Source organism: Dipodomys spectabilis, unplaced genomic scaffold, assembly GCF_019054845.1.
Source record: "Dipodomys spectabilis isolate Male_0828 unplaced genomic scaffold, ASM1905484v1 ptg000174l, whole genome shotgun sequence".
Taxonomy (NCBI): domain Eukaryota; kingdom Metazoa; phylum Chordata; class Mammalia; order Rodentia; family Heteromyidae; genus Dipodomys; species Dipodomys spectabilis.
Window position 1 is genome coordinate 9,198,517 of NW_024870851.1, and position 24,455 is coordinate 9,222,971.

The 24,455-nt window shown below is 38.9% G+C and overlaps 1 protein-coding gene across 2 annotated transcripts in view; it reads left to right on the top strand.

Annotated features, from left to right (window-relative positions):
* Positions 1-21,009: 21,009 nt before the first annotated feature.
* Galnt3 (polypeptide N-acetylgalactosaminyltransferase 3) overlaps positions 21,010-24,455 on the top strand; it is a 38,013-nt gene continuing 34,567 nt past the window's right edge. The window contains exon 1 of one of the 2 annotated variants that reach the window (XM_042694215.1): positions 21,010-21,266. The gene's annotated coding sequence lies outside the window, so the exon portion shown is untranslated. Of the gene's footprint in view, positions 21,267-23,384; positions 23,434-24,455 lie in introns of those variants that run through there. The other variant, XM_042694217.1, reaches the window with a different exon arrangement.

Here is a 24,455-nt window from a genome sequence, read left to right on the forward strand (position 1 = left end):
ATTAAAGAGGAATACCAAATGAAAGATGAGTAGGTACTAGTTGATATTGTGTGAATTTGTCTATATGATAAGCAGGAGAAAAAATGAGAAGTTGAGAGTAAGCAAACAAGAGAGAGCAAGTCCAACCCACAGCTAGAATAGTATTAGGGGAAATAAAGTAAATGTTCTCTGACCACTGGATTATCAAATGTTGCCTTTGTGCCTACTAAAATAAATATGTATGGTGAAAATCAGAACTATATTCTAATTGTTCTGAATATTTGTTTGGGGGACTCAGGATTTTTTTTCTTTTCTCCTTCCCATCTTTGGAGAAGATATGAATTTGAATTTGAGCATTTTTCCATCTTATAACAGTGATCATCCATTTAGTATGCATTAGAATTCCTAGGATTGGTTCATAAAATTAGCAATTAAAAATACAATATCAAAGCTTGGTATCTGTATCTCACCCCTCTATCACAGATAGGAGTCTGGGATCTCAGGATCTCAGTTTTGAAGCCAGCTCAAGCAGAAAGTCTGTGAGACTCTTTTCTTGAATTAACCAGTAAAAAGTCAAAAATGGCTAGGTCTTAAGTAGTCGAGTATCAGCTTTAAGAGAAAAAGCTAAAGGAGAGCACCCAGGCGCTGAGTTCATGCTCCAGGACTGGCAAATACAAAAAAGTGTTAAGCTAAATTTAAACATGAAATAGGCTGTAATTATTCTGAATATTTCAAGAAACGGACATATTAAAATTATTTTTTCTCTGAAATTCAAATTTATCTGTGTATTCTATATTTTATCTGGCCACCCAACCTAGGAATTTGTTAAAAGTGTACTGTTTCTATTTCTTGTTTATTTGGGTTTTTTTTTTGGGGGGGGGGTCCGGTCATGGGGCCTGAACTCTGGGCTTGGGTGCTGTCCCTCAGCTCTTCAGCTCAAGGCTAGCGCTCTACCACTTGAGCCACAGCACCACTTCCAGCTTTTTTCTTTCTGCTTATGTGCTGCTGAGGAATCAAACCCATGGCCTCATGCATGCAAGGCAAGCGCTCTACCACTGAGCCACCTTCCCAGCCCCATACTGTTTCTATTTCTGTATTCTAATTCTAACATGGGTTTGAAATGGAGCCTTGAGATACTCTAGATGATTCACTGTAATATGTTCTTAAACCTCTAAAACTATGTTAATAAAACTTGGAAAATGCAGAATGGGGAATGAAAGATTTCAGGAGCACAAGAATAAACCCAGGGAAATAAAAGGGTTAAATGAATAGCTGTAGTGATCTAAAGATCTGTTGAAGAGCCTCATCTTTGATTGCCAGCAGAAATAGCCTTATTGAGTCCCCCAACTGTGCCATTTTGTCCTCTCAACAACCACAAGAGGAAGCTAACTCATCATCTCCATCTCTCTAGAAAAGTTAAAAGTCAGGATTATTCAACTTGTCCAAAGCCATAAAAGGAAATTAGGATTTGATCCAAGACCAATAATTATTTTCAATGCCAATGTTATTTTGAACCAATCTTAGGCAACAACAGTTGGTTTGAAGAATTTTGCCAATACATTTTTTTACCCCATTTTAGCTTTCCAAAGGTTTTCAGGTTAATTAAACTAATGGTCAAGGATTTGCCATACACCTTCTGAAAAGTGCTCAAAGACTTATTTTTAAATACATAAAGTATCTCAGAGACCACTCTTATGTATATAATCATTAGCAAAGATATATACATATATTTGAAAAAATAAAAATATTGGCAGCTCAAAAAGTTGCATAACCTCTTAAAAAGGGCTCTGTTTAATGAAAGCATTTTTGCCTCAGCCAAACCCTTATCTTGAAGGAGTGCACACCAAGAGATTCTCCTTTGGAAAATAGATTGGGGCTGGGAAGATGGCTCAGTGGTAGAGCGCTTGCCTTGCATGCCTGAGGCCCTGGGTTCGATTCCTCAGCACCACATAAGCAAAAAGAAAAAAGCCGGAGTGGCGCTGTGGCTCAAGTGGTAGAGCGCTAGCCTTGAGCTGAAGAGCTGAGGGACAGCGCCCAGGCCCAGAGTTCAGGCCCCATGACCGGACCCCCCCCCAAAAAAAACAAAACAAACAAAAAATAGATGTACAGGCTTCTCCCTGGATGACCAAGACAGCTGAATATGCTCTGGAAAGGATGCTGGGTGAGGCCACTACGTGCATATAACAGAGGAAGTGGATGAAGCCTATTAGAAAAAAACTAAAAAATAAATTAAAATTGCTGATGATTTGTAGAGCTGGCAAAAAATAACAATGAACATGAATCACAATTTGAATATTAGTCGGATAATGTGTTGAATTAGTGGATAATTAGTTGAGTCGGATAATGTGTTGAATTAGTGGATAATTAATTGAATATGTGGCAAAGTATGTGATTATTCAAAGTATCCTCTGCCTTTCTCTGGATTGTCTTTTCACGTGTTCTTCCTTATGAGAGGAGACCATGTGACTTGTTTTGACCAATGAATGGTTGGACAGAAATGTCTTAAGGAGGGGCTTTCTATTCAGTCCGAATCCCAAGAAGAGGGCTGCAATAAGCACATGGTGTCACCAAGAAAGTCTTTTTGATTTTATGTCACTAACATTTCAGTGACTTTTTTTTTTACTATGGAAATGTTTGCATTACACTCTATAAATTTCAGAATTGACAAAGGTTGGAGAACTCATTCCTCTCTCCCCACCCTGAAGGAATGAATTCCCTACACTGGAAATGTTCAAACACAACTACAAGACCACTTTGGATCTCATCAAAACAAAAATGAGTGGAGAAGTAAGTGTCAATCTTGGCTGAGTATTTGAACCTTCATCTTTCCAGATATGAGATACTATGCTATTAATAGGTGGTAAAGCCAGGTACAAAATGAGCAAGGCCAACTTTACATATCCATGCTTCCAGTGGTGACATTAGAGTAGATTAACTCAATTTGTGGTTGCTGAAACTGAAGGCTAATGTGTTAGTGTTTGAAAACAAGCTTCTGGAATGTAACTAAAGGGAGAATTAAATATTTATATGGTATGAGATTAACCACTAAAGACTTTCAGGGGCACTTTAGAACACAAGAATTGCTGGAGAGGGTGTAAGTCAGTCACTATCGTGAGCTTCTCCCCTGGAACGATACTAAATGTAGAGAGACAATGCCAGATAACATTATTCTTGGCAAGAGACCTGCGATCACATGTTCACAGTAATATCTTACTGTGAACCAGGTCAGTGCACCCAAGGTAGGACAAACACCCAGTGGTCACTCTCAATTTTTTTCCCTTCTCTGTTTATATTTTTCATAATCTCAGGCTTTTCCTCTTCTCTTCTAACCTTTTGTTTACCTTTGACTTTTTAATTTTATCTGTCTTCATAATCTTAATTCTGCTGAGGATATATTCAGTGGTTAGGTGATGCTTAGCTCATGTGAGACCCTGAGTTCAATTTCCAGGACATACACCAAAAAAAAATGTCAGAGATGATCTTGTTGCTACCTACCTATTTACCAAATTCACCAAGGAAAATATTAGAAATATAAAAGGGTCAAATGCAAAAGAACATAAGGTTTTTCTCTTATGAAATTATTTACTCAGTACATAGTATTGAGTGTGTAGGCAAGTAGGTCTTTGGGAAAAAAGAGAATTTGTCCAAAGTTTAGCTTCATGGCTGAAGGTCTTGGGTGATCTGAAACAAATTACTTTGCCTCTTAGTGTTTTGTTCCCTCATTCCTTGTGTGTGTGTGTGTGTGTGTGTGTGTGTGTGAGAGAGAGAGAGAGAGAGAGAGAGAGAGAGAGAAAGAGAGAGAGAATGAGAGAGAGAGGGAGAGAGAGACAGACAGACAGAGAGACAGACAGAGACAGAGAGAAAGAGAGAGAGAGGGAGAGAGAGAGAGAGAGGGAGAGAGAGAGAGAGAGAGAGTGTCCTGGGGCTTGAATTAAGGGCCTGAGCACTGTCCATGAGCATTTTTTGCACTTTATTGCTTGAGCCACAGAGAGCCACTTCTGGTTTTTGGGTGGTTAATTGAAGATGAGAGTCTTATGTACTTTTCCTGTCCAAGCTAGATTTAAACCGTGATCTTCAGACCTCAGCTTCCTGTGTAGCTGGGATTACAAATGTGATCTACCAGTGTCTGGTGATTTCTTCAGTCTTAAAGGTATTAACCATCTAGCTTGGTTATTGGGAAGATTAAAGAAAGTAGAATATGCTACATTAGTAATACATAACAGAAGCCAGGTAACAGATCAAAATTAATTATATAACACTTGATTTCTCTTTGGATTTTATTTACAACTTCATCTCACCTTAAGTAGATTAGAAGCTCAACTACCAACTTTCTGTTGGGAGTTATCAGTCTACAATTTTGGGTGGGGGGTTACAGGAAAGTATAAAAGATGCCCTATGGTATGGAAGCAAAACCTACTCCCAGGCATATTCTGTATTTCTTTTAATTTCTTTTCATCTATATTATATCTTATGGATGAAAGTACTTGCATCCCTTAAATTACAATGCTGAGCCCCTAACCCCCAATGTAATAGTATTTGAATGTAGGATCTTTGAGAGATGATTAGGTTCAGATTAACAGTGGAGAATGGGAACTTCTTTATGGGATTGTTTTCTTTATAACAGAGGAAGAAAAACAAGAGTACATTCTCAGCAATCATGTGAAAACACAGCAAGAAGGACTTTGAAAATTAAGAAGAGGACTTTCACCAGACATGGAATTGGTTAGTACCTTGATCCTGGATTTCCTATCTTTTAGAACTCTGAGAAAACGTTTTCTGTTACTCAAGCTGCTCCATTGGTGATATATTGCTATAGGAGCCTGGGTTGACCAAGAATATGTTTATGTGTAGACACTTTCCAGTTTTGTATAACACCTGTCATATCAATGCAACAGAGTGAAATCTGGGACCCTTGGAGTTGATATATAGCATTTGTAGTGTCAAAATTTTTTGTTTTGACCTAAGTCCTGTATATAAGAAAGAGAATAGACACAATCCCAGTCTTTAAAATAGTTACATTTGAGGTGAATTAGAGCATTTTAAGAAAACATCTTTATTTTTCTTTCTGCTTTCTACCAAGTATATCCATTCCCCTGTCTTTGCCAAAATGACTTAAGAATTTATTTGAATTGTCAGTATACCCATCCTTGGTGATGTCTCACAATAGGCTAAGTCAATCACAAGAACCTTGTTTCTTGCTTTCCCAGTCTCCTTTGAAATTTGTAGTGGCTTTGAGATGTACCCATCGCTAAGGGTACTTGTGGGAAAGCTTTTACACATCTGACAAGAAGAGAGAGATATGGCAAGCAGCCTTTCTTTCCTTTTCTCCTAGCTTGATCATGCAAGAATGATACATTGAAGACAATAAAGTAGAAATATAAAAAAGATTATATTTCTGAAATTACTGAACAAAAGGCAGCAACCCCATATTTCAGAATTGTTACATTAGGTGGGGAAAAAAACCTCTCTTTAAGTCACTCTTAGTCAATTTTGGGTGTAAATTTCAGCCAAATATAATCCTAACAAATATCAGATAAGAGGATATGCATAGCAGAATTGCTGCTACTGTAAAATTTCAGGACATGAAAACAGGAGGTGAAATATCATTGGCATGGAAACAATAGAAAAAGAAAGCTTCTCTAGAAGCTTTCTTGCATAAGCATACATTTATTTAAGCAAAACAACATCCTCACATTGCTAAGAAATAGCGATGAGTGGATTCACCCAAGAGTGGATAGTAGCGTTTAATAGGGCAATAATTAAATCTTCAACATTTAGAATATCCTTAAACTAGATATATTAGGGAAAATAAAATCTGCTTTTTAATTTTGTAAAAAGAAGGAATATAGAGTAGCTACATTAAAAAACAAAACATTCTGTAATGCTAGGTGTGTTTGGTTATCTGATGATGAAAAATGTTATTTTGGCAAATTTTTACAGTAAATATTAGTGAAATTGTATTGTCAACATAATTTTACTGTCTCTCCATTTGTCAATATATGTGTTGAGGTGTTTAAGGGAAAACATGCATCAGTATAGTCCATTTAAATGTTTTTACATTTAATTGCAGTCTGATTTCTCATTTCTAACTAATCCCTCCCATCTAGTTATGTGAACTTGATTTGTCCTTGGAATGCTTTGTGTACTGATAATTTCTACTGAGACACTTTATTTCAAGATTAATTCCATGATCTTTTTGTCTCTCGTTTTGTTGTTATTATAAGGGCGATACAGTGGGGTTAAGGTTATACAAGTCAGGTAATGAGTACATTTCTTTTGGGACAATGTCACCTCTTTCTTCACTCTCTTCCAGATTTTTCCCTCCCATCTCCACCCATCAACTGTATAGTTCATTTTCAACATGATAGCTAGTGAGTACCTTTGCTGCATTTGTTTACCTTTTATCCCTCTTTGTTTGTTTTTTAAGTTTACATTTCAAAATCTATATTAAAAAAAACCTTTAATATAAGCAGCTCTCATAGGGAATTTTAGTTGGAGGGGCAATGTTAGGTAGTAAAAATAGATAAATAGATAGATTATGGAAAAATAGACAGAGTGATGTAGATACATTGTATATTATACATTATACTATATTAGATATATGATGTATACTTGATATCTACTATCTATCCATGTATGTATCTTTGTAGAATCTTTTAGATTGGGCTTCTATATTTTTAATGCTTATTTGTTCATTATAGAGCTTTGCAGTTCAAACACCCTTTGCTATATGCATAGAAATCAGAGCTGAATTCAGATCTGTGTAGTCACAGCATCATTTTTGATTGTGCAGCTAATAATTAATGTGTATATGTGTTTCCTTTCTGAAATTGTTCAGAATTCTATCGTGGACTGGCACCTTAAATAATCAAATAGAAATGGTGATTGATTAATTATTAACATAGTTCTGAGGTTTGAACCCAGAGTCTCTTACATTATGGTAAATACAGGCTCTACCACTGAGATTTAGCTTCCAAACAACAATTTTAACAGTATTGAGGGAAGTTTTCTTTATTAGAAACCATTGTTGGGAAAATGTTTTCATCTGTGAACATTCTTAATGAAATTCAGGTACATTAAATTAATCTTTGAAAATGTATTATTTAAAGGCAGATTTAAAATGCTAGTATAAACAAATTATCCTGAAATAAATGTTTACTTTTAGAATACGGATGACAGTACAGGACTAGAAAAGGTGTTGGGGATGTACACAAGTATATGTAAATGTATTAACCAAGACATTGTATTTGGAGGAAAGAAATCAAATGATGTAATTTCTTAGAAAGGCCAATTCACAGTCCAACAAAATGGGTACTTAATAAATGGGGGGTGAGGTCACAGGGAGAGGGGTAGATAAAGGGAGAGAGGAAGGGGAAATGCAGCCATAAAATTTAATATCCTACAGATTTAAGAAACTTGGGGTGGGGAAGGGAGGGATGTGGAGAATGATGAAATGGGTGACATTGATCAAGATGTACTGTATTCATAAACTGCTTTTGTGAATGGCAACTTCTTTGTACAACTATTAAAGTGAGGAGGAGGAGGAAGAGGAGGGGGAAGAGGAGGGGGAAGAGAAGGAGGAGGAGGGGTGGAGTAGGACGATGACGAGGAGGACGAGGACAAGGAGGAAGAAGAATAATTATTACAGTATGGAAGACAAAAACCAATGCACCAAATTCTGAATTTTTGTTCCTTTTTCATATAAATATACTTCTCAGGCTCAGGGAATATTAGTCTTTTTTTCTCCCCATCATCCTAGAACAGTTATGTGGAAGTGACATAGATTGGTCTCGTTGGCTCTAATATAAATGTTATTAAGTAAATAATGCTACTTGTTGCTTTAAAATCTATAGTGGCTTCCCCTACCCCCAACACACACACCCACACACACACACACACACACACACACACACACACACACACACACACTGTCTATTTATCACAGATTCCTCACTTTACCACCTGAGTATGCTTTATACAAACTCTGTCCTGTCAAAATCAGAATTCAACAGATTGTATGTAAAACCTATCTAAAACCTATCTAAAGCTTTTTATCTATAGGACGTGCCTACTGCAAAATCCTGACTACTTCATCCTTCTCCTAAAGATTCATAGTATCATCTTTTCAGAGATTCATCCCTTCAGCCAAGAGGGTTTCTACCTATGTACATCAATATAGTCTGTCTCTGATAACACATATGCTTCTGATTGTGTTTACATGCATGCCTTATTCCCCAGTAAACACTATAAGGCCCCTGGGGAAGAGGAATAATAAATGAGACCTGGCACTACTTGCCCATGGCAAAGTGAACATGAGGGAAGCTCATTTGGAGTCACATATGTAAGTGTTGCTTATTTCTTAGAGATCCCAGATGTGAGGACAAGGCACTAATAGAATATACTTCCTATGAGAGTTGCACAGGGTGATTAAGGACACAGTTTCTTACATCAGTCCATGTGGGGTAAATTCTCACTCTGCTGGTCAATGGATTCATAATCTTGAGTAAGTCACATAATTTTCTGAGCCTGTACTCCTCCTCTGTAGCATGATATTAATATTATCTATTTCTGGAGCATTTTTTGAAAATTAAATCAGATAAAGCATATAAAATACTTAGTATCCATAAAAATTTTCATTAATATTCACTCAATATTATTATTTGAGTTTAAGGTCTTTGATTCTTTAATGGCTGATATGCTTGCTTTGCAATATTTGATTATAGATTAGAAAGCATGGTTTACCCGAGTAGCTCTCCAAAAGCAAAGGAATAACAATGACCAAATAATTAGAACCCAATATATTTACTTAGAAAACTTCTGTGATTCTCCATTTAATTTGCAATAGATATGTTTGTATTCATATTATTTAATATTCAATAAACTCCTTATTAAGTTAGTAGCAATGGTTGCTTACAAATGTCTCTGGTTACTTATTCAGTATGCATGTAGTATATGAATGCATGCACAGTCCTACTGAAAGGAACACAAAATGAAACACCCAAGCCACTATATCTTAATTGCAGGATAGGATAGACCATTAGGCACACACATACTAATCAGCAGAGCACAAGAATTAATAGGATACCACTCAAGAAACTTTCAAGATTATATTAGCATTTGCTCAATTCTAATTTACATGATTTGGGGCTCTTATAACATTGAGAAGGTTTGAAAAAATAATATGTTTACAAAAAGGAAGTATAATAGACACCCTTATTTTTTGTATTTTGCAAATGTTTTTTTAAAGAACAACTCATTCTTGTTAGCCTGCATTGATTAAAGAAATTTTATTAGATAAAAATGAAAAGTGTGTGCTTCTGGTGATATTGTACCCAGAGGACTTTAAGTAAAGCCTAAGGCTTTAGAGTATTTGAAATATACCCAACAGGCAGCTCATGAGTCTTTTTCAACTTCAAGTATGCAATTTTGTTAAAAGAGAATAAAAGTACCAAAAATTTTATGGGGTGATATACAGACATACATGCAGATAGATATTTAGATAGATATAGATATAGATATTTAAGCTATTATATACATAATATATCTATATATTTAAACTATTCTCCATTGTTCCATTACGGGTGATTTTTAGGAGTTACAGTTGAAGAAGTACAGTCCATCCCTGAAATTGGTTTCTTGCATAGCACATTACTAAATGTCACCAATCAGCCCTTGAATGTATTTAGAAGACCAATGACCAAGATTGAAATGGAGTGATGCCTATAAAATGAAGACATCAACAGTATAATAACAGCAAATGAAAGATAAATGCATTTGTTTTTCCATCTGTTAAGATACAACCAAAACATTCTTCCCATTTTTCCCTTATTTTGTTTCCTGGCAACAAATGACAAAAATTCCCAATCAACCACAACTTTCACAATTCTTGTTTCTGTGAGAAAGTACCTATAATGCTGTTATTTAGATTTCTGGTATATAAAATCTTTTCAAAATTTTGTTCACATACACATGTGTATGTAGGTGTGTGGTTGTAATAAATTAATAAATAGGCCATTAAAATCATAAGAATGTTTTATATAACCATACTGGAAAACAACTGAGCAATATCTAGTGATATTGCTATAATTCAGCAATTTCATTCCTTGTTATTTTATCCAAGAAAATCTCTTTCATATGCTCTTTTACCAGAAGGCAAGCATAGCATTATTCTTAACAGTACAGTTTGTAATATCTCTCACTTGCATGCACCTGGTAAATTTCTAAATTTCTAAATGCTCATCAAAAGCAGAATGTGCACTGTATTTGGTGACATATAACTATAATTGCAATACTATGGAGGCTGAGACAGAGGATATTGATTTTTGAAGCAGCGTGGGCAGCAGACACCTTGTCTTAAAGACTAAAACAGCAACAACAACAACAAAAAGAGCATGATATATAAACACAAGATGGTGTACAAAATAAATAATCACAGTCACATACCACAACATATATAAATCTTGTGTACATAATGTTGAATTTTAAAAATCAGGAAATGAACGCTGGATGCTGGTGACTCATAACTAGTAATACTGTCTACTCAAGAAGCTGAGATGTGAAGACCACAGTTCAAAGCCAGCCTGGGCAGAAAGTCCATGAGACTTTTTTCTCCAATTAGCCATCAAAAAGCCAGAAATGGAGCTGTAGTTCAAGTGGTAGAGTACTAGCTTTGAGCAAAAAAGTTCAGGGACAGCACCCAGACCCTGACTTCAAGCCCCAGAACCAATAAAAACAAACAAAAATTGAATAATAAAACGTTGCTAATACACTACATTTGATTAATACACAAAAATTTAAAAAATGTACAGAGCTAACCAGTATATAAATGTATGTGGAAAAAAGGAAAGCAAGAGAATGATTACAACACAACTCAGAATTAAGAGTTAATAGTAATGAGAATTGCTCACAGGACATAAAAAAATCTTTTACTTTCAGTAGGCCATAGATTTGTAGATTTCCATTGCATTACAATTCTTAGTATATTGTATGTATTGAATAAATGTTCCTTTTGAAACTGCTCAATATTTGGCAAAAACAATAGGAGGGGAACTAAGCAATCACTATAACATCTAAGCAAAATATTTAAAAAGTAATGCATCTTTGAATGACCTGAGAAATCATTTCCTCATTTCTATGATATTATGACAGTATTTAATTGCTGTGAAGAAAACCAGCCAAAGACAGGATTGTAAAACTAGTAAGTCCAGTTCATTTTGGTCCAGAATGCTGTGAAAGGTCAAATTCCATAAAATATGGTGACAGGTTTTCCCAGATGTTTTGTTTTTTAACAGTCTTTAGCAGTGAAAAGCTATTTTGAAATCTCATGAAAATTTTGTAGAAACATTTCTATATACAGGGATCCTTTTCCTAATTTGATCTATTATATTATGGGATAATTTTTATATTAGATTCTTAGAGAATCAAAGGCCATCTTCTGAATTCCACATATCTAGGAGTTCTGTATGCGTTCCAATACAAATTATAAAAGTCACCATTCCATCCGTACATGAATTAGCTTTATCACAATTTCTCATTTCACAGTTTTGTTTCTGTTCTGAGACTAATTAAGAATAATTGGTCCAAACCTTTTTACTCCCAATATTTATATATTATTTTAAAGAAAGATCCTTATTATAACAATCTATTTGAATTTTTTATTTAAATTTTTCTAGTTATAACTTCGTGTACAAAATTATGCTATTAAATATCATGAAATATTATATTGAAGCATTTTATGCCTTACAATACCACATACTGCTTTCTTATATACTTATTTCAAGATACAATCAGCTGGGAGCCGGTGGCTCACGCCTATAATCCTCGCTACTCAGGAGGCTGAGATCTGAGGATCATGGTTCAAAGTCAGCCCAGGCAGAAAAAGCTCTGAGATTTCTTATCTCCAATAAACTACTCAGAAAACTGGAAGTGGCACTATGGCTCCAAGTGGTAGAGTGCTTGCCTTGAGCTGAAGAGCTGAAGGACAGCACCCAGGCCCAGAGTTCAAGCCCCATGTTCCACCAAAAAAAGAAAGAAAGAAAGAAAGAAAATGAAAAAAGATACAATCATGTTTACAATCCTCGTTATCCTTTATTTATACTATTTACACCACTACAAAACGTAATACATAATATTTTTTTGGTGTTGAGGATCAAATCCAGGGCCTTGCACATTCCAGACAAGTGCTCTATTACTGAGTTATGTCCCCTGCCCGTAAGTTACATTTGGATACTGAAATGAATGAACATGATCCTATTGTTAAATGGAACATTGTACTCATATAGTTTTTTTACTCCCTTTAATTCCTCTGAGTTGTCTAGACATTAACATGTTTTTCAAAGTTTTTGTTGTAGAAATCAGTGGTTTTACATAGGATCTGTTTCATAGCATCTTATAATTAAAGGACTTTCTATATGGAACACAATTAGCAATTTTCATTTACTATGTTAAATGCATTGCAAAATTTATATGCAAAATCAAAACCTTTTAATTGCCCATAAAATATAAATGACATAGCAAGTGTGAAAAGAGAAATTGTCAATGAATATCTAAGAATGAAGTACAGATGACAATTCATCTACTCATGGATTCGAGGGAAAATTACAACTTCTGTCATACAGCTTGTAGTGTATGATATTTTAGCTGGACACATCTGTTTTCACATTCCAGCTCTGCTAGCTGTGCATCTTTGAGCTTGTCACTGAGTTTCCTCACTTGAAGAATCACACAGACGTGTTGTGGAGACTAAATGAGGTGATGTAAGAATCATTCCTGGCACAGCGTTAGTGCTCAGTGAATATTCTTGCCTCACATCACAGATCTAAGTAGGAAATGATTTTTTTCTCAGAATCTGAGCTCATGAAAAAGTATTACAACCCTCTTCCTGATTGTCTAAATCTCTTTAAAGAGACACACTGAAGACCTCGGGATATTTTCCCTGTGGTTTCCCCCACTTTTAGATTTGTTTTATCCACTTGTCTTTTTTATCTTCAGAGTTTAGAACAAGAGAGAAAAACAACATATTTAGAGAATATAAAAGGGCACATGGAAGAGGGAGATGGAAGTATCAAGAATGCATCACCGTCATCATCATCATCATCATCACAAAGTTTATATGAGAGATGAGTGGAAATGACAATGCTATCATGAAGTTTTCAAGATAACAGAGGAAAACCCAGTATTGAGGCCAAATGTTCAACATGTATTTCTTTGGTACTGATTTTCCATTTATCACTAAGGGAGGCCTCAGAGTGGGTACTAGTTTCTGAAGGCAAAACTGCATATAAAAATCTTAATATGTTATTACTTTCTATGCTTATACCTATGATCAATTTATCTAATTCTATTGCAGCAATTGGAAATAATTAAATCTTGGTAAAAATGAGGGATTTGTTCTATCACTTTAGGATGTAACTACACTCCAAAGATCCTCCCTAGAGCAAAGTATGCAATGAGATTGATGGGATGTATTTCATAAATACACTGGTGGCAATTGGGACCATACTGCATTCTGGTTCTAATGGTAGGCCTTCTAATCACAGCCTAGATAGTTTTTGTTGTTTGGTGAGCATGTATTGTGTGTGTGTGTGTGTGTGTGTGAGAGAGAGAGAGAGAGAGAGAGAGACAGAGACAGAGACAGAGAGACAGAGAGACAGAGACAGAGACAGACAGAGAGAGAGACGAGAGACAGAGAGAGAGAGAGAGAATGGGCAGGCTGGAGGGGCGGGGACCAGTAATGAAACTCAGGGCCTTGTACATGCTAGCAAAGAGTTGAAGATAATAATGAGCTCTATTCTAACCTGCCTAATTTATTTCAATTTTGTGTATCACACAAGTGTAAATTTTCTCAATTCTCTCTGCTTTATCTGGAACACTATTGTCTTTTTTTCTGTAAAGAGCCACCCAATAAATATCTTAGGCTTTATAGAGTAAGAAGTCTCTGTCACCACTACTCATCGCTGCCACTGTCATATCAAAGCAGGCATAGTCAATAGGCTAATGAAAGGGTGTGAATCTCTTCGAATAAAACTTAGTTTACAAAAATGTGAATCTAAACTATTTTCCCTGCATTAGACCATGTATTTGGAGTTTACTCTGGCTGCTGCTGGATTATTCAAGATCTACCTGCCTCGAGATCCCATTTAGAAATATTCTTAGCACTGGGCAAAGAGTTCTACTTCTTGCCAGAGTAGGAAATATATGACTAAATTCTGTTTGGATCTAGGTGAACCCGTACAGTATGAGGTTAAGGGTCAAAATCGCTTTACTCCACATTTGGTGTTTATGAATAGTGACTATGTAATATGATTCCAAAATTGTGAGAGATTACATGATTCTTCTCTTACCACCAGGCTTAACTCTAACTCTCTTCTCTTTCTCCATTCTGTAAACTGTAATCAACATTTTTGAGATAGGAATTGAAACCCAGTTCTAATTTAAAATATAATATTTTTCCAAGAACATCATGTTTTGTGTATGTTTTATGCACAGTGCTATAAGGATTAGACCTTTAAAATTCTAATAAATCAAAATTTTTATCTCAAAAGTTTCCACTATATCAACTAGAAAGGAACATGAGGTACACAAATGTAACAAGTACACAAGTGCTAATGTTTGTGAGTTGCAGCAATTAAATGTAATAGTTTAAAAGTCCCCTCAACACTTAGAAGCTTATATCATAAGAAATTGCTCTTTCTCTTGACTTTGTGGATTGCTCAGGTAGCTCATGTATATGCCTAGATTTTTCTCCAGGTTGCCCTCAGCTGGCAGTTGACTCTGCTCTGAGCTCCACACATCATCTGTCTCTCTCTCCATATGTCCTTTCATCCTCAAGGATGACCATCTCCACTGCAGGGGCAGGACAGTAACATGTGAAAAATTATCTCTGAGGTTTAGAATTCACATAATATCATAGCTATGATACTGGGTAGGTCAAAGCAAATTTCACAAACACAAGAGTTGAAAAGTAAAAAAATAAGCAACGGTGCCTCCAGGTATAAGGAACCAGCAAAAATCATACTGCAGAAGTACCTACTTACACAAGTGAGGGGAACTAGAGGGCAATTTTGTTTGCCAGTCTCTCTCGTGTCTCTTTTTTTCTTTCCTTTCATTCCTTCCTTCTTTCCCATGCTCCCTCCTTCTCCCTCTCTCCCTTACTCCCTCTCTCTCATTTGATCCTTCCTTCCTTCCTTCCTTATTGCCTGCCTGCCTTCCTTTCTTCCTTCCTTCCTTAGTTCCTTCCTTCATTCCTTCTCTCTCTCCCTCCCTCCTTCCCTCCCTCTTTCCCTCCTTCCTTCCTTCCCTCCCTCCCTCCTCTTCCTTCCTTCCTTTCTTCTTTCTTCTTTCCTTCCTTCTTCTTTTTATCACTCTTTCTGTCCCACAGCTATCTGAAGATAGCTGACTACTAGTGGATGGGGTTGATACCTTACTGAACATGGGATAGTTAGGTTGTGCCCTACATAAGAGGATTTAATAAAAGAGAAAATGGGACTGGAAAATAACCTAACTTCTATTTAGCTATTCCTATGCCCTGGAGGGAATTTGCTTTAGGTAGGAGGAAAGAGTCATGAATTTGTTAAACCCTGCACCAATAGGCTGTCTTTGCCTAATGGTGACATTTTTTAATTTATGCAAACCCCTAGATAGGTCTGTCTGAACATCATCTTTCTGTGAATCAAGTACACATGGTATTGTGATATAGGCTAAGAATCTGCCCAGAATTTGCAAAAATTAGATGTTTCTCCAGGCATAATTCCTCTACTTCTGGTATATACCCTGGAATGAAATCGCATTGCTTCAACTTTGGGTGAGGGAAAATGTGTCCCAAAGATTTCCCCAGGCCTGGAGAACATATTGCTTGTGGATGATTCCCTTGTCTGTATTCTTCTTCTTCTTTAACAAGTTCTAAGCTCTTTACCTCCTTTCCTACTGTCCACATGCACTTTTATATCATCCACCAACACTCTCAGAAATAAAGAACATTGTTATAAGTATTTTGAGATAAAGTCTGCCACAAAATTGTTTTCATTAGCAAACTTTGGAAGTGATCTGCACTGTCCAACAATAACGATGAGGTTAAATGCAACTACAGCCAGTTAAACTAATGTTGTGAAAGGATTTATTGTCATGGAAAGAAATATTGAGTAGAAAATTTGCTACAACACATGTGCCCTTAATGATATCTTCTTTTTACAAACCTGCTTCTGTTTCTTTTTGTATTTACTATTTTACTTCCCCAATTTTTCAAGGCAGTATATTTAATAGGAAGAGTCAGAAGGACTGGCAGTATGGCTCAATGGTTAGAATGACTGCCTGGTAGGTGAAAGGACCTGGTTAAATCATACACCAACACAAAGTATGGGGATGGGAGTTATAGGTAAGCAGCCCTGAATTTTATCCCAAGAAACACACACACACACACACACACACACACACACACACTCTCTCTCTCTCTCTCTCTCTCTCTCTCTCTCTCTCTCTCTCTCTCTCTCTCACAGTGGGGGAGAAAGGGAGGGAACTAATTGTTTAGAAGAGTCTAGTAGTATTGATCCATATCGATATGAGTAACTTTTGAGTATTCCAAAGCTGGCTTGTCTTTTTTTCCAAAATGTTTTCTGTAATGATTATGAATTGTTTTGCAATAATTAATTTTTATAGAAAAGGCGATTAATCTAGGAACAAGTATGAGTCAAGAGTACCTGGAACAGGTCTCAGAGGTCTCCATCATGTAAGACCATTACCATATTTTCCCAAAAATATCCTTCAGTGCCACTGTAAGAATTTAGAGCTCAATAGATAAAATATTAGTCTGACTCAGCATGGCATTTCTTTTTGCTTTTATGTTAATGCTTAAAAGCTTGAAACTCTGCACTCTATTCAATACATTTCATCAAATATTTATTGAGCACCTACTATGTACCAAGCATCAAGGATACAAAATTAACAAGATGCAATTCTGTGTCAATTTAAGTCAATAAACATCCTCATAGGAATGTCAGTCACTTTGAAAATCTGGGGTGGCTCTTCAGGTAATGACAAAAAGAAAACTATACATAAAACAGTGCCCTCAAATTTCAGTAATCTACTTATGTTCATACTGTTTTAACAAACACAAACCAGGATTTTGCTATATTATTATCTTTAAAAGCATGCATATAGGGGCTGGGAAGGTGGCTCAGTGGTAGAGCGCTTGCCTTGCATGCATGAGGCTCTGGGTTCGATTCCTCAGCACCACACAAGCAAAAAGAAAAAAGCCGGAAGTGGCGCTGTGGCTCAAGTGGTAGAGTGCTAGCCTTGAGCTGAAGAGCTGAGGGACAGCGCCCAGGTCCAGAGTTCAGGCCCCACAACTGGACCCAAAAAAATAAAAAAAATAGAAATAAAAATAAAAGCATGCATATATGTGGTACTTCAGTAAGGCATCACACTATTCTTCCCCCCCTCCTCCTAGTCCTCCTCCTCCTCCTCCTCCTCCTTTATCAGTTGTAAGGCTTAAAACTCTGGGCCTGGACACTGTCCCTCAGCTCTTCAGCTCAAGGCTAGCGCTCTACTGCTTGCGCCACAGCACCACTTCCAGTTTTCTGGTAGTTTACTAGAGAAGATTCTCACAGACTTTTTTCCCAGTCTGGCGTTGAACCATGATCCTCAGATCTCAGCTTACTGAGTAACTAGGATTACAGGCCTGAGCCACCAGCACCCGGTAGCACTATTCGTCTTTTGAATCATTCACCTTTCAATTTTTAAAAATTTCTTTTGGTGAAAATTGTTTCAATCTGTTTGGCCTTTGAGCCAAAATCTCTGTTTGAGACATCCTAGCTAGGATCTCATGAAGCAAAATTGTTTATAAAAGTCTAAATCTGGGCATATGTTTTCAACAAAAGTTGCTAAGCCCTGCTTAAGCAGCAATTAAATAATTAACAGACAAAAAAAATACCTTAAGTCAGATTTACTCAATCTGCACAATTTTGCTTATTCTTTCATATGTGTGTAGGGGGTGGGGGTGGGATTTAAGTCCAAAGTGAAGAAAGTTGCAGCAGTGTAAGTTACTTTGCTTTGCACAGTAACCTGTGAAATAGATAGGTCAATTTTGGTAGCTATAAAATCATATCCCTGAAATTCTCAATCCATTACTTATACTTGCTATAGATTATTTCTCCATGCAATGTGTCACTTCTAATTTACTCAAGACTATGTTTGTTCATTTTTTCATGATAGTTGGTAGGGATGATATTGAATACCTACTAAATGCTGGGGATAACAGAGGTGGCTACACAATTATTATTGTTTCAGATCAATACAAATGAGCATTGTGTAGCTAATTGTGTGTGTTTGAATACACAAGTATGAGGGGTGGGAGAGACCCTTCCTTCCTGCCATAAAATCTGCCCAATTTTTTTAACTTCACTGCCATTATATGCCAACCACTTAGCATTAAGATGGGCTTATTTCAAGAACCATAAATACACTAAGACCCTTATTTATTTATTTATTTATTTTTTGTCAGTCGTGGGGCTTGAACTCTGGGCTTGTGTGCTGTCCCTGTGCTCTTCAGCTCAAGGTGAGCGCTCTACTGCTTGAGCCACAGTGCCACTTCTGGTTTTCTAGTGGGTTTTTATTGGAGGTAAGAGTCTCACGGACTTTCCTGCCCCAGCTGGCTTTGAACTGCAATCCTCATATCTCAGCCTCCTGATTATCTAGGATTACAGGTGTGAGCCAGTGGCGCCCGGCAAACCCCTAAATTTTATTTTGTGATGAAATGCTAATTTTACTTCTAAAAAGCAAATTGTATATTTTATAGTTGTGAATACAGTGCATCTGTATTAGCTTTAGGGCATTAAATGTTTCAGAATAACAACAACAAAAAAAAGATTTGTTGGGCCTGCAGCATTTTAATCCTATTGTGAAGTCAAAGAACTCGTTATTTTTAATTTTTCTTTCAGAATGGTATGAAATAACAGTACAAGTCATGGGTGAAACAGTACATGTAACACCAGATTCAGAAATACTGTGCTCCTTAGTTAAATTATCTGAGCCCATTGCAATGTTGACAGCCAATTTGTTAGTAACTCCTGGCTGGCTATCTTCATGTTTTTGTTCTGTTCCCTCCCCATGCAGCACTTTGGTCCTACTTGCTCACTCTCAGCCTTTTTGTAGGTCTGCTCCAGCTTTCCTTCTCTGTTGTTACTTGATGTCACTGCTGTCACTGCATCTCAGTTCCTGGAGTCCAGATTGGTGCTCAATTTCTATCTGCTTTGTCCTAGCTGTCAGTAAAAATTGTTGCCCTTCACCTATGAGCAACTTCAAGATTCTGACAATCTTTGGCTCCTGCCTCATTCAGGAATGGGTGGCACACAGCTAAAGGATGCAGACTTCATTGTAGAGTTAGGATTTCTCCCAAATTCCTTAAAGTTCAGTAATAAATTCCACTAAAGGCAAACAGTAAAAGAAAAAAAGTTGCAAACTAAAAAAAAAAAAGAAAAAGAAAAAGTTCTCAGTCCTGGTTGTAAAGTTAAACAATACTAATGAGAATGAATGTGTAATGTAAACATGTGTAATGTTTACAAATGTGTGTATTCATACAGACACACAGATATGGCTGCTTTCTGGACCGTTTTTGGAGAGTAGGGCAGGGCAGGAAGAATGAGCTTAAAAATTGCTTTTAGGTGCTAATATTAAAATGTCACAAAGGTTCCTGATACACTAGAAAGAAGCATAACATGTAAAAGAGAATTACCTAAGTAAGGTTTCAAAACTAATTGTATATGTTGACACGTAAAATAGCGCTGTGGATGCTAAAACCAAGGTTGTAGACTCTACAAGAAATGTACTACTGAGATACCTGTTGTTCTTTCGCTAATGAGTATTTATGCCTTTCTTTTAGGTGACACATAAAACTGGTAAATCAGTAAACAAGCACCCTCACCGTCAAAATGTAGGCAAAAAGCCACAGATAATCTTTGCAGACAAAACCTGTCACTGTGTCATTAAACATGCTACCCCCCCCCCCCAAAGTCTTTTTAACTGATTTTTCATTTGCATCCCTATGCACCTTTGAGATTTAAAAAAACCCAAATCACCGAGTTCATAGAAATGTATAAAGACAATTTTGAGTCCGGATTTGGGGTGGGCCAGTGTCACAGCTGTAGAAGGAAGGCTGAAACAGGAAACTGTAAATATCACAGAGGGAACGATGTTTAAAATTATCTTAAATACAGTGGCGAAACCCATCATCTTCTTAAGAGTCTCGTGTTCTCACCTTTCCAGAATAGAGGCTCAGCTTTTAAACAAATCGACAGTACAAACAAGCCCTCTCCAGGAAACCGCAGCCTCTTTCCAAACAAGGACAGCGGGGGTTCTCCCTGGGGTGGCAGCTTTGGGATAGTAATCCAGGAAAGAGGAGGCGCTCCCCAATTTGGGGGTGCACCGTCAAGCACCAGCCCTACTTTGGAAGGGAGAAGCTCCTCCTTTGGACGTGAGGCGCCCCTGCCAGAGCTGGCTCTTACAGAAACGGAAACCACTAGCCTTGCCCGAGTGAGTCAAGTGATGAAATCAAGACTACCAGGGGAGGAAGCCACCCGCCTAACTAGCGACAGAAGCTGCAGAACCCTGCCGAGGAAACCACACAAGCCGACAGTTGCTGTCCCCACGAAGCGATCCTGGGGACAGGGCACTCTTTCATTCTGACAAACCCAAGAGAAAGGAAATTAGTGCTGGGGGGGGGGGGGGGAAATCAAGGTCGGTTTCCCCAAGGACCCAGACTGTGTTCCGGGTACTAGGTGGGTGATCACCGCCGCCAGGTCAGGGCGGGCTTCCTCACGCGCACTCGGGCTGGTAGGCAGGAGTCGGGCGGGACCCGGCAGCGCCGCGCACCGCGGAGCGCAGGGCCGCGCGGCCGCAGCGCTCGGCCGGGACGGCGCTCGGCCGGCCCCGTGTGTGTGTGCGTGTGTGTGTGTGCGCGCGCGCGCGCGCGCGGGGTCTCCGCGGCTCACCTGGAGCGCTCAGGTAGGACTTGGGCGGGGCCGGAGGCTGGCGCGCAGGCGCGGGACGGGGGCCTCGCCCCTGCCGACGTCGCCGGCAGCAGCTCACCTGGGAGACTCCCAGAGGAAGCGGAGCCTCAGTTCGGCCTCTCCTGGCAACGCAGGAGGCCCAGCGGGAAGGCAGGAGGCGGTGGCGGAGGAGGAGCTCGACTGAGCCCGCAACTGTAGCGACAGCAACCGGAGTCGCCCGCCGCCACCTGCACCTGGCGCCCGGCCCACGTCCAAGCGTCCGGCCGCCCTGCCCTGCCCACCTGCCGGGTAAGTCGACGGGCCAGCGCCGAGGCCGGGGACTCGGGGAGGGGAACCCGGAGCCCCGTCCGAGGGGGCGGCGGGACGGCCGCCGGGCTTCACGTGGTGGGCACCGCGCTGCGGTCCGGCGACCGGTTGGAGAAGGTCTCGAGAGAGGGGGTTTCAGTTGCCCTCGTCGGTGGAGGGCGAAAGGGGCGCCCGGGGCCGGGTGTGGGGGGCAGGAGGTGGGCACACAGGTCTCCCCTCTCTCCGGGGGGGGGGGTCTCCTCATTGGCTCTGCGGAGTGGCTCCAGACAGAAGATCCGGACTGGGGCACCAGCGCTGGCGGCCCGGGCACGTCTCGGGGCGCTGGCGGAGGGTAGTGGTGTCGGTGAGGGGCAGCCGGACGGGGCGGCCGGGGTCGGGGCGGGACGGGGCGGCCGGGGTCGGGGCGGGACGGGGCGGCCGGGGTCGGGGCGGGACGGGGCGGCCGGGGTCGGGGCGGGACGGGGCGGCCGGGGTCGGGGGGGGGGGGGGCGGCGGCCGCCTTGGCGCTTGGGCTTTGCAGGTGGCTCGTCTCCTCCCTGCCCGGTGCCCGACGGGGCCCAAAGCCGCGACCAAAAGCTCTGCCAGGCAACTTTCCCAGCCGGACCCCCAGACAGTCCTAGGCTGGAAACCGCGGCGTCCGGAGCCATTGAAATGGTTTCCGACTGGTTTGGAGAGGGGCTCTGTGGTCGGGAGGCGGACACCCCACTTTCTCTCTCTCTCTTTTGACTCTGGACGCTTTTTTTTCCCGGGTGCACGCCCTCCCCCGCCCCAAGCCACAGCAGCGCCCGCTTTCCAGTTCGATTGGGAAGACTTGGGCTCTTCCTGGCTGGAGGAAGTCCGGCTGCCACGCACCAACCGCACGGCGCCTCCTTGGACCTGTTGACTTAAGGACCAGTCCACCGCGCCTATGGTTTGCCTGTGGCAGATGACTCAAAGGTTCAAAAGAAAGAAAAAAAAATACTTTTTTTTTTTTTTCAGGATCCTGCCACGTCTGAACCTGGGCGTGCCAGGCCCAAATTCCTCTCCTGCCTAATTAGACTTTTCTAAAGCATGAGCATTGAGGCTAGAGGATTGGCGCTGGCCTTACACTTCTAGTTCCTTTTTTTTTTCAAAATCATCAAAGAACTATTTTCTGGTTTGGGAACCCCATCAAAGTTACCCGTTGTTCTCTTTTTTTTTTTTTCCTTCTGATTTTTTAAAGACATGTTAATGTAACTTAACATGTTAAATTAACATACATTGCTACTGGAGTTACACTCCGCCATGAGAGCATTTAAAATCAGATTCGATTGTTGAAAGTCACACAACTGCTACGGTTGAATTTGAAAACTTCTGGCTGTGAGGGAGGGAGTATGACATCTGCGCTTTTATTATGTAATTTTTCTTCCAGTTTGTGGCTAACATATATGAGATTCAGTCCTCACCCTACAATTTTCTTTAAATTTAACTTTTGCTATTAATAACAGAAGTCTACCACGCATATTAAACATTCTCAGCAGTTTATTTGTACCAAGACTCTTCCTATTGATATTATTTTAAGCAACCTTTTACATCAACATTCTAATAATAAATACTAATTCCACTCCCTGTGTTGAGTTCTCTTTCCTAATTTCTAAAACATATTTTAAATTGTACATTTAACTTAAAATGGCTTCAATGGCTTAAGCAATTATATGCTTTTAAGAAAGTGTAACTAAAATTTAAAATATTCAAAACAGCCACAATGTAACAGGACATAATTAAATTCAGCCAGGACTTTTCTGCTTTTCTCAAAAGAGTCTTACCTAGCCTTACCAGCCCAATTCATCATTAAATACTGTCTTAAAATTACAGTCAGTGTCGTTCCCATAATTTTGAATATTAATCTTCATTTGTTATTGGACACGTGTTGTCAGATTATCTTTACCCTTACTTTCAGGGAGAGTTGTAAGATGTTCTAATTGACTAATTAGCAATGGGCTTCAATTTCTATCTATAAAATAGGAGAAACATGATTCCCTGCATTATGATAATGAGGACTTAAAAAATTAGATTGTTTCCTAACCCCAGCATTTTCTGCTCCCTCCTGCTGTGTATGCCCAGCCAGTTTATCCCAGGTTATAACACAAGGAAGCTGAGAGGGGTTCTCTGCCTTCAGTGCACCCTACAAGTTAGTGTGAAAGATAGCATCATTATTCTAGTGTCTTGTTTCAGGACTCCTGTATCATTATATTTCACCACCCACATTCACACTTATCAAGATGCTTATCTTTATCCTTTCATGTAGCTTGTAAGGCCTTTGTAATTATAGAATGGTCCGTTGTTCTCTGTCCAGCTCTGATTTACCCTAATTCCTACTTGTCCAAGGGATGCCTGGCTCTGTAGAGACGCAACTAGGCCATCATATTCTTCCTGGGATGGTGGATCACATGGATATTTAAGAACATGCCACATGCCTTAAGATTTTAAATCCTTTATGGGTATTTCAGAGCCACAGTTATTTTTTGAGCCAATTTGGGCAGCATTATTTAGTTTTCTCATCTTTTATTATATTGGCTTAAAATATATTTTATGAGGCATTGCCCCAATGTCTCCCGTCCATTTGTAATAGTCTAGATTTTGGGTTTCAAAAAATGTTTTAAAAACTAGGTTTTTCAAAAGAATTTTTACCCTGAAATCCTCAGTCCAAAAAAAAAAAAAAAAATGCATTCTATGCCTCAACACTTTGGACTAAAGTGTATGTGTATACATATGAAACAAGTTTCACAAAATAATATTTAACATTAATAAATGATGGTTTATTTTAAAAAAAATTGATCTCAATGAATTAGCTTGACTTGATGACAACTCATAAGCTAGATTCTAGAATGTAGAAATGGTACCCATTTTTCTATAATTAGCTCATTGCCTCTTCCATATGTGCTTATATACACACACAAAAAATAGTTTTTCACAAAATTATATTGGAATCCCAATTAAGCATTTGTTGGAAGGTTTGAGGCTCTAAGAACTTGGTACTAGATTAAACCTCTAAACATTAGGAACCACATGAAATCTCATTGTACATTATTGTATTTTAAATGGGCTCTCAGCATGCTCTAGTGCATAATGGGACAGGAAAGTCTAGAAATGTTTTGTGAGAGGATTTTTTATGGTAATGAAGGTTTGAAAGAGAGAAATAATTATCACACC